This window comes from Macrosteles quadrilineatus, unplaced genomic scaffold (genome assembly GCF_028750875.1).
Source record: "Macrosteles quadrilineatus isolate MER2022 unplaced genomic scaffold, UCM_ALF_1.0 Scaffold_2__2_contigs__length_208266976, whole genome shotgun sequence".
In the NCBI taxonomy this organism is placed as follows: Eukaryota; Metazoa; Arthropoda; class Insecta; order Hemiptera; family Cicadellidae; genus Macrosteles; species Macrosteles quadrilineatus.
In genome coordinates this window covers 24,411,232-24,419,270 of record NW_026542595.1, presented here as the reverse complement: position 1 = coordinate 24,419,270, position 8,039 = coordinate 24,411,232, and positions in this window count along the sequence as shown.

Below are 8,039 nucleotides of genomic sequence, written 5' to 3'. Positions count from 1 at the left end.
TATATTGACGTTTACATATTGTTAATCAACGTATATTATAAATACTTTAATCCTTTAGTACTTTTTTATGAAATGGCGACCATTCATAGTAGGTATTTTAAGCCAAGTATGAATGGAGATGAGTGTAGGATGAGTGGCGATGAGTGTAGGATGAGTGGCGCGATCTTGTAGTCTTGTTAGTGACTAAGGCCGACATTCCTTAGATACAGCTGTTAATTAATCGCCCATACAGCTAATGGCAACTAAGGGACCTACAGTTTATAGTTGAATTGGAACTAAATTTTTTTGCATTGGTATTTATAAATTGGTATAATTATCAGGATAGCACTGCGGGTAGTCGTAGTACTCACTCGTGCGGACGTTAATCCACACCAGGGAGTATCGCATCCACAGTGCATTCCTATAAATATCCACAATTCGTGACCTCCTAGTAGCTGGATTACAGGACGACGCCACCCGTCCCAGTCAAAGGATTATGTGATCTAGTTTAAAAGGAATATGACCTTTCTGTCATGACAGTAGCTGCTTAAATAGTATTTTCTCTTTGTACCATATTTTACAGCCAAAATGTCGTGTTATTTTCAATAATGTTACTAATTCAGTGCGCCAAAGTCCGTAATATAGGCAGGTACAAATAATTTGTCTAGATAGGTACCATTTTAAGCAATGTTTTTAAGTTTGGATTTTATTAGACACAATAAGAGCAGATATTTCTACATAAATATTTTATATGTGTAGAATAATATGATAAAATGTAGGCAAAAGTGGCGAAAAAGGCACACACCAACCCGTACAATAGATATAAGATAGTTCAATAAGAAATAGTTTAAGAATTGCTGTGATAAAAGGATTTTCCACCGATTTCGTAATGCAACGTTATATTGCAAAACATGGCATGATAAAGAAGAAAATCAATTTTAAAATCAGAAAATAACATTGCAAATGCTTATTTGGTAGAATCATGTAGAATTCAGTAACTCCCAATAAATATGAGTTGTTTGAAATACAATTTAAAAATGAACAGCTGTTTCATTAAAAAGTATTATTCTCATGGCCAAAATGTAAACAACTCTGTGGAGGGATCTTTAAAGGCTTCTGGGGCAGAGTCCTAAGGGATTTTGCTTAGTTTTTCTTTTCTCGATGGGGCTTAACGTTTAAAACTTTTGAGTTTCCCTCAAAATCCCCCATTTTGGGTTTGGGAACCAAGTAGCAATTAGACTCAAAAAGTACTTCATAACATGCCATAAAGGTGTATACAGTTTAGTTTACCTAGTGTGAACCGTTATAAAATTTATAGGGGTCTCCAGACTTGGAAAGATATGATTGTTGAATTTAACTTCTGAGAATTTCTATGGGCTGCCATTTTTTACTAGATTAAGATAGAGACCTATAGTTTGCATTTTTGGTTTTATTTTACCAGGACCTTCGAAATGAGGGGTAACTCGATTGGTCTTACCATTTGAAAATTTTGAGTTTCCCCCAAAATCCCCCATTTTGGGAATGTACACCAAGTGGCGGTTATGCCCAAAAAGTACTTAATAACAAGCCATAAAGGTGTGCCGAGTTTAGTTTTCTAGTATCGGCCGTTAAAAAATTAACAGAGGGTCTCCACACTTTTTACTAACGCTGTATAATGATCAACTGCTTGATGCGTAATAAAGGTTCAAATTAATCAGTAATATTATTTTAACCTATGTAGATACGATATACTGCACATTGTGAAAATTGTTTGGTCGAGGATACATTTTACCTACCTACACATAATCATTATCATCATTATTTAAATATTTAATTGGCCAACCCAAATGTTGTGATTATTGTTTTGAAACTGCAACACATCCGATCATCAAGTTTAAGGTGTCATTGGATAGGTCGTGACATGTAAATTTACCATAAAACAAAACATATTTGAAATTCCATCAGGGCTCTGTCCCAGTGGCCTTCAGCCAATTAAAAGTGTCAATATACGTGATTCAATTTATTTCATATCACGGACGATTACTTAATCCCACACATTAGAAATGACAAAATAAATGTAAAAATAAACGGTATCAGCATTCTGAAACATACTTTCTTCCATAAGCTTGTTAACATCCTTTATCATGGGAAAGCGGTGATGGTATATAGTTAAAAATCACAAAAACTGCAATGACTTTGGGACCATAATTATTACAGCTGTTGTACTATCTATAATATTAAAACGAAACAGTGTTTTTTTATTTCACGATTCTGAATCAACCACTCGACGGATTTTCATGATTTTTGTGTTGAAAGAAAGATAATTTTGAGAACTAGGGAATGTCGAAGCCATAATTTTAGTTTAAGGCCCCAGTTTTTTTGAAATTAAGTTTTAATTTTGAAAAAGTCTAGCAGCCGACGCTAAGATTCTAAACTAGCTTTTGGCATAAAATAATTTGCTTAACATAACAGCTGTAAACATTCAGCTTTTGTGTCACAAATTCAGCATTTGGATAAAAATGTAAAGACATACTTAGGGTTGACTTATTTATATACTATGTGTAATGCTAATCATGGATACGTTCAATTCTTCTGTAAGAGGATGACATATTAATTTAATATACATAGTAAAATACTAGGATGTTCAAATTATTTTTTTAAAGCAATCTTTGTAATCTTCGATTTGTTTTAGAGCAATATAATTTGTTTTAACTAACAGCTGGTTAGTTATAAAAATGCCCTATAGAACTATGAGGTTATTTACTCTGATTTTGTCATTGATTATAGGAAATAAGTAAGATTAGTAGACCACCGAGATAAGTAACACCATCGATGTGTACAAGTCGAGGCTCTGTACACGAGTTAAATAAAAAAGATATGCATATTATATAACCGCTCAAATTTTTTGGAAAGGGTAGGAAAATCACAATTTTTACATGTTTTAATTCATTTTGGCAGCTTTTTGTTTACAATCAATGTTTTTGAATGCTTGAACTTTGTTTGGATTAGGCCCGGAAATATTATGATGTCATAAAGATGGAGATCAAGAATCCTCAGGAATACGATTTTAAATGGGGTGGCGGAATTGTACCCCCCTGGAATTGTACCCCCTGCTGGTTTGTGACGTCACGATGACGTCTCATTTTCTCGACCAAAACGGCGTGTACGGGCTGGAATTGTACCCCCCTCATAAAACTTTGATATTGTTATGCACGAGTGGTTTGATTAAATCCACTGGCATCTAAAAAACTATACGGACCGGAATTGTACCCCCCTGGAATTGTACCCCCTCAGTTAGAACTCACTTTTATTTGACCAGTGTACGGGGTGGAATTGTACCCCCCTGGAATTGTACCCCCCGTCAGTCTAGCCCTTCTTATAGGACCGGAATTGTACCCCCCTGGAATTGTACCCCCTGGTCACCGCAGAAGAAGATGTACGGCCCGGAATTGTACCCCCTGGAATTGTACCCCCCCCCCATTTGACTCAATTTGCTATGTTGGAAATTAGAGGTGAAATCACACGAAAGTGAACTGACCCATGTTACCCGACACCTAATGAAATTGCTTGTTGTGATATGATATTCTAAGAAACTGCAAATTAAGCCCATTCCGTGAACGTGCGACAGGGTTAACGGACTTCTTTGTACGCTATTCATTAATCTTTTCTTCACCTTTCCAAGTACTAATTCATGGATTAGCTTACATTTACCAAAGGTTAAAACCTTGGAAAACACTGTGAAATACTTTGTACAAGATAACTACTACAACAATTGGGTTTTTTTTTTAGCTAGAAGCGGTTTTAAACCCGATGTGGTGACTGGTGGAATATCTTTGGCTTTAGTGCGATCATGTGTTCATACGTGTCAAATTTTAAGGTTAAATCAAAACAAACAAACTGGCATGTATTCTTGGAATTGACAATAGTTAGTTAATACTTTAAAATTACTATAGCCTACTTTTATAAAATTACTTGGTAATTTAGAAAATATTTCCTGTGAAATAGTCTGAGACGTGATTCCTAATTTTAAATCAACTAATGAATAAGTTGTTATTTAATTAGTGTGTCCGAAGTATAAGTGATGGTTGCTTTGAAAATAATTAATTATATAAAAAAATAATAAGTTATTGAATCTTCTTGGAAAATTAATGTCGATCATTATATTAAAAAAATAATATGGTTACTGTTGCTGGGATACACGGGGATACACATAAAAAAATGTTTTGGGATATACGGTAATGATGATTTACTTTTTGATTTGAAATCACTTAACATATAAATATAGACCAGCCTTTTGGGTTTCAAGGTAGGGACCAGAATTAAATACTCTCGAGATGACGAGATAAACCTTTATAGACTAACGTTTTGACCCATTTAAATTATAATTAAAAGCTAATTAATTGTATTGCTGAAAATTCATTAATGCCCCCAGATAAGTTCACCACGTACAAACAGGTGAAAACTGTTTTCAACAACAAACTATATTAAAAAACTAATTACAATTTTACCATAGAAAATTCTGTTTTTCTACAGCAGTTTTTAAACGGTAAGGGATAGAAAGAAAACTGAAATACGTAAAATGTTTGTTTAAAAAGGACCTTTCACGTGGTATGAAATTTGTTATACCTTGCTATTTAAGAATTTTGATATATCAGCTTTCTTTTATTCTTCAAATTTGAGATTTTTTGTTTAATTAGAAAATAACATGAATAATGTCCTTACTACAAGTTATCTTAAAGAGTAGCTCAAGAATAAGCTTGAAAAGAAATTTGGTGCTGTTCCGTTTAGTAGTTAGGGTAATACGAACGGGACTTAACTTCAAAGTCCTTTTTTAAAACGTTTTGACCCACCCTGTAAATACGGTTAAAGATAATGAAATTTTTTGCACCAAAATGATCGGGGTCATTAGACCTTTAAATTGATGTATCACACAACCCATGTTTACATTTGAAAATTTCTTATAAAGCACCCCTACCCCCCAAATTGGGCCCTTTTGGGACATTTTTCAAAATTGAAAGTAATTTTATTGGATTCGGCATGTCCAAATCATCGATTTCTATTTAGAGATCGATGGTCCAAATTAGGGGAAATGAGAACAAACAAGTGTAAAAATCCTTACCTATGCACAGAACAGATGGAAAGTATTCAAAAGAACACCCTTATTAATTCGCGAACACGAAGTTTGTCGGTTGAACTCCTCTGCTATTTCTTAACCGATTTTATCCATTGACGTCTCATTGGAAAGAGAGTGTCGCGTAGATTTGCAAACTGACCTTACATTTTTGAAAAAAGTCCCTTAGGCTCTGCCCCAGCGGCTTTGAAAGGTCCCATGTTATCCTTATGAAGAACATAATTGTTTACATTTTGATCAGCTGTATAATTTAATTGCTGTTATTTATTTTTCAATTCAACGAAACGCATTTACCGATTTTGTTGAAATTAAATATTTACTATTTTAATTTATATGTTAATATTACAATGTAAAACAATCTAGAAAGCCTGGACAATTTGATGTTTTTTACCAAATAAGAAAAATGAATTGATATAGTAGGCCTACTTCTGTATTTCTTGAACAATCATTAAAAGAACCGGGTGTTAAAAATGGAAACATAGGAAAGTCATAGAACGACACCAAGTGGAAGAAATAGAGATTTCTTTTTTTAAATTACTATCGTTATCAACCTATATAATGAAGGACACCTATTATATGAAGATTCCCACAAACAATGAACAAGTATGTTATCCAAAGTACTACTATTTTGTAGGAAACATAGACTTAACTTTACGATGATTGGCAAAGGAAAACCCTCTAAGGATGAATTAATCTGGTACGGCAAGGACATTAATAGGTGTGCATAAAGGTCAAGTCATTTTAAAAGAATACGATTGTTTCTTTTCTTAAAAAAAATTATTTCTTTTTACACAAGTTGTTTGTGGCTTTGTTGGGTGCAATTCTTCAGTGAAAACTATATCTGTATAATAGCAACGCCATTAAAACAACGTATATGACCATATTGTTTATAACACAGTCTTCAAAGAAGCTCTGTAAACATGTAAAAACGTAGATTAACATTATATTTTGAATAAGTTAATTATCCAAAATGTAAACCCACGTCTATTCCTGAAGTAAGGACGCATACTTAAATCAACGATGCGTTTACTACCTAGTATTAACTGTATTTATTTATTTTGCTTCCAACGGTCCAAACAAATTAATTTACAATTATGTTTACAATAAATATTCAATGTTACTTATATCTGTATGATGTGTACTTGGACGAAAGCCAGGATAATAAATCAAAAACTTCTAAACAAACTTGAAGAAGACGTTCTGTACAATAACGGCTACGTTAACTGTATTATTCAGATATAATCTATCCATTTATCTATCCACCCATCTAACTATCTATTCATCCTTCTATCTATACCTCAATCGATCTATCTATCTATCGCAATGAAATAAATTTATTAAACCAATTTAATACAAAATAATAACAATGTAAACTACTTATAACGTTAACAATATAGGTACAAAATGTAATGTTCCACTATCACTCTTAAACACATAACAGCAATTGTTTATATAATAAATAAACAGAGTAGCCTACAAAGTATGGGGTTGGATAATATGTGTAACATAATTATTGTGATACAAGCTAACCTCAAATTAATACGTACCATAATACGTACACTTAAGCATAATTAAAAAATAGCATGCACATTTAACACAATGACACACACTTACATTTTACTCACATTTAATGTATGTATGTATGTATGTATGTATGTATGTATGTATGTATGTAGACATTAATTTTCATTGTATATAGTTGAGCGCATTTTTCCTGTGCTTGTGTCACAACCATGTCACCAATGGCTGAATGCCTGTGCAATGAGTACGCAGTGCGGAAATTCAGTGCATTTTTGACCAAATCGGTTCTGAGATGACCGGAAACCTTGTCACTCACTTACTTGTGAGCGATTTGTTGCTTTACGAAGAATCATTACCGAAGGTCATGGCTCTTACAATAATCCCTATATCTTCGGGCCTGCATTGCTGTTTGCTTAATAGCCTCTTAAAAAAAGCGTTGACCTATGATGTGTACTGTGATTGTGGCTTCGTCTTATTTTCAAAGTTTGAAGGAGATTAAAAGTTAAATTTTATGATCAGGTTTTATGTTATTAGATAATAGTGTATAAAAAGTATTACAGTAAAAACAAACTAAGCAATAATGCATTCAAGTTTTTCATTGTTTAAAGAAAATTAATAAAATATGCATATAGCACGAGGCGAAGTAAAGTGGCGAAACCAGATTTTTGGATAATCTCTTCACAATTATAGTTCCTTGGTACAATCACTATATTCTGTACAGGTTTGAAAATCCAACATATGTCACTGTAGAAGGCATTCTCTACTACTTTTTTTTCATCATACCAATTACAGTAGGTTTATCGAGTGGGTGGGGGGTACAATTCCAGCCCGTACACAAGCCAAGCTAGCTGTCCAAGAGGGGGGTACAATTCCGGGGGGTACAATTCCACCCCGTACACATTTGGCTTTCTGATGGGGGGTACAATTCCAGGGGGGTACAATTCCACCCCGTACGTAAATATTTTTATGTTGGCAGGGGGTACAATTCCGGGGGGTACAATTCCAGGGGGGTACAATTCCGGGCCGTACATCTCCTGCTCTTTTTAATATCTAATATAATTATCCGGTTCACTGATCACTTGCCCACATTAAATAGATTAGATTTCGTTAAAATCAAAGTGTACGGGGTGGAATTGTACCCCCTCTAGGCGTGACGTCAAAATGACGTCAACGATCGCCGGGGGGTACAATTCCAGGGGGGTACAATTCCGGCGACCCTTTTAAATTACCACCACAACCTCAGACGGGTGTTATCCAAAGATATACAGATGAATGACATAGATTGAACACAACGTCATCATTGACCTAGGATACTGCAATTAGACTAACCATCCTTTGCGTGTGTTTAGTTGTGGTTACGTTTGGAGGCGCTGAATATTTTATAGTTTAAATAAATGAATATGGGGAATTACGATGTACATTGATTCAA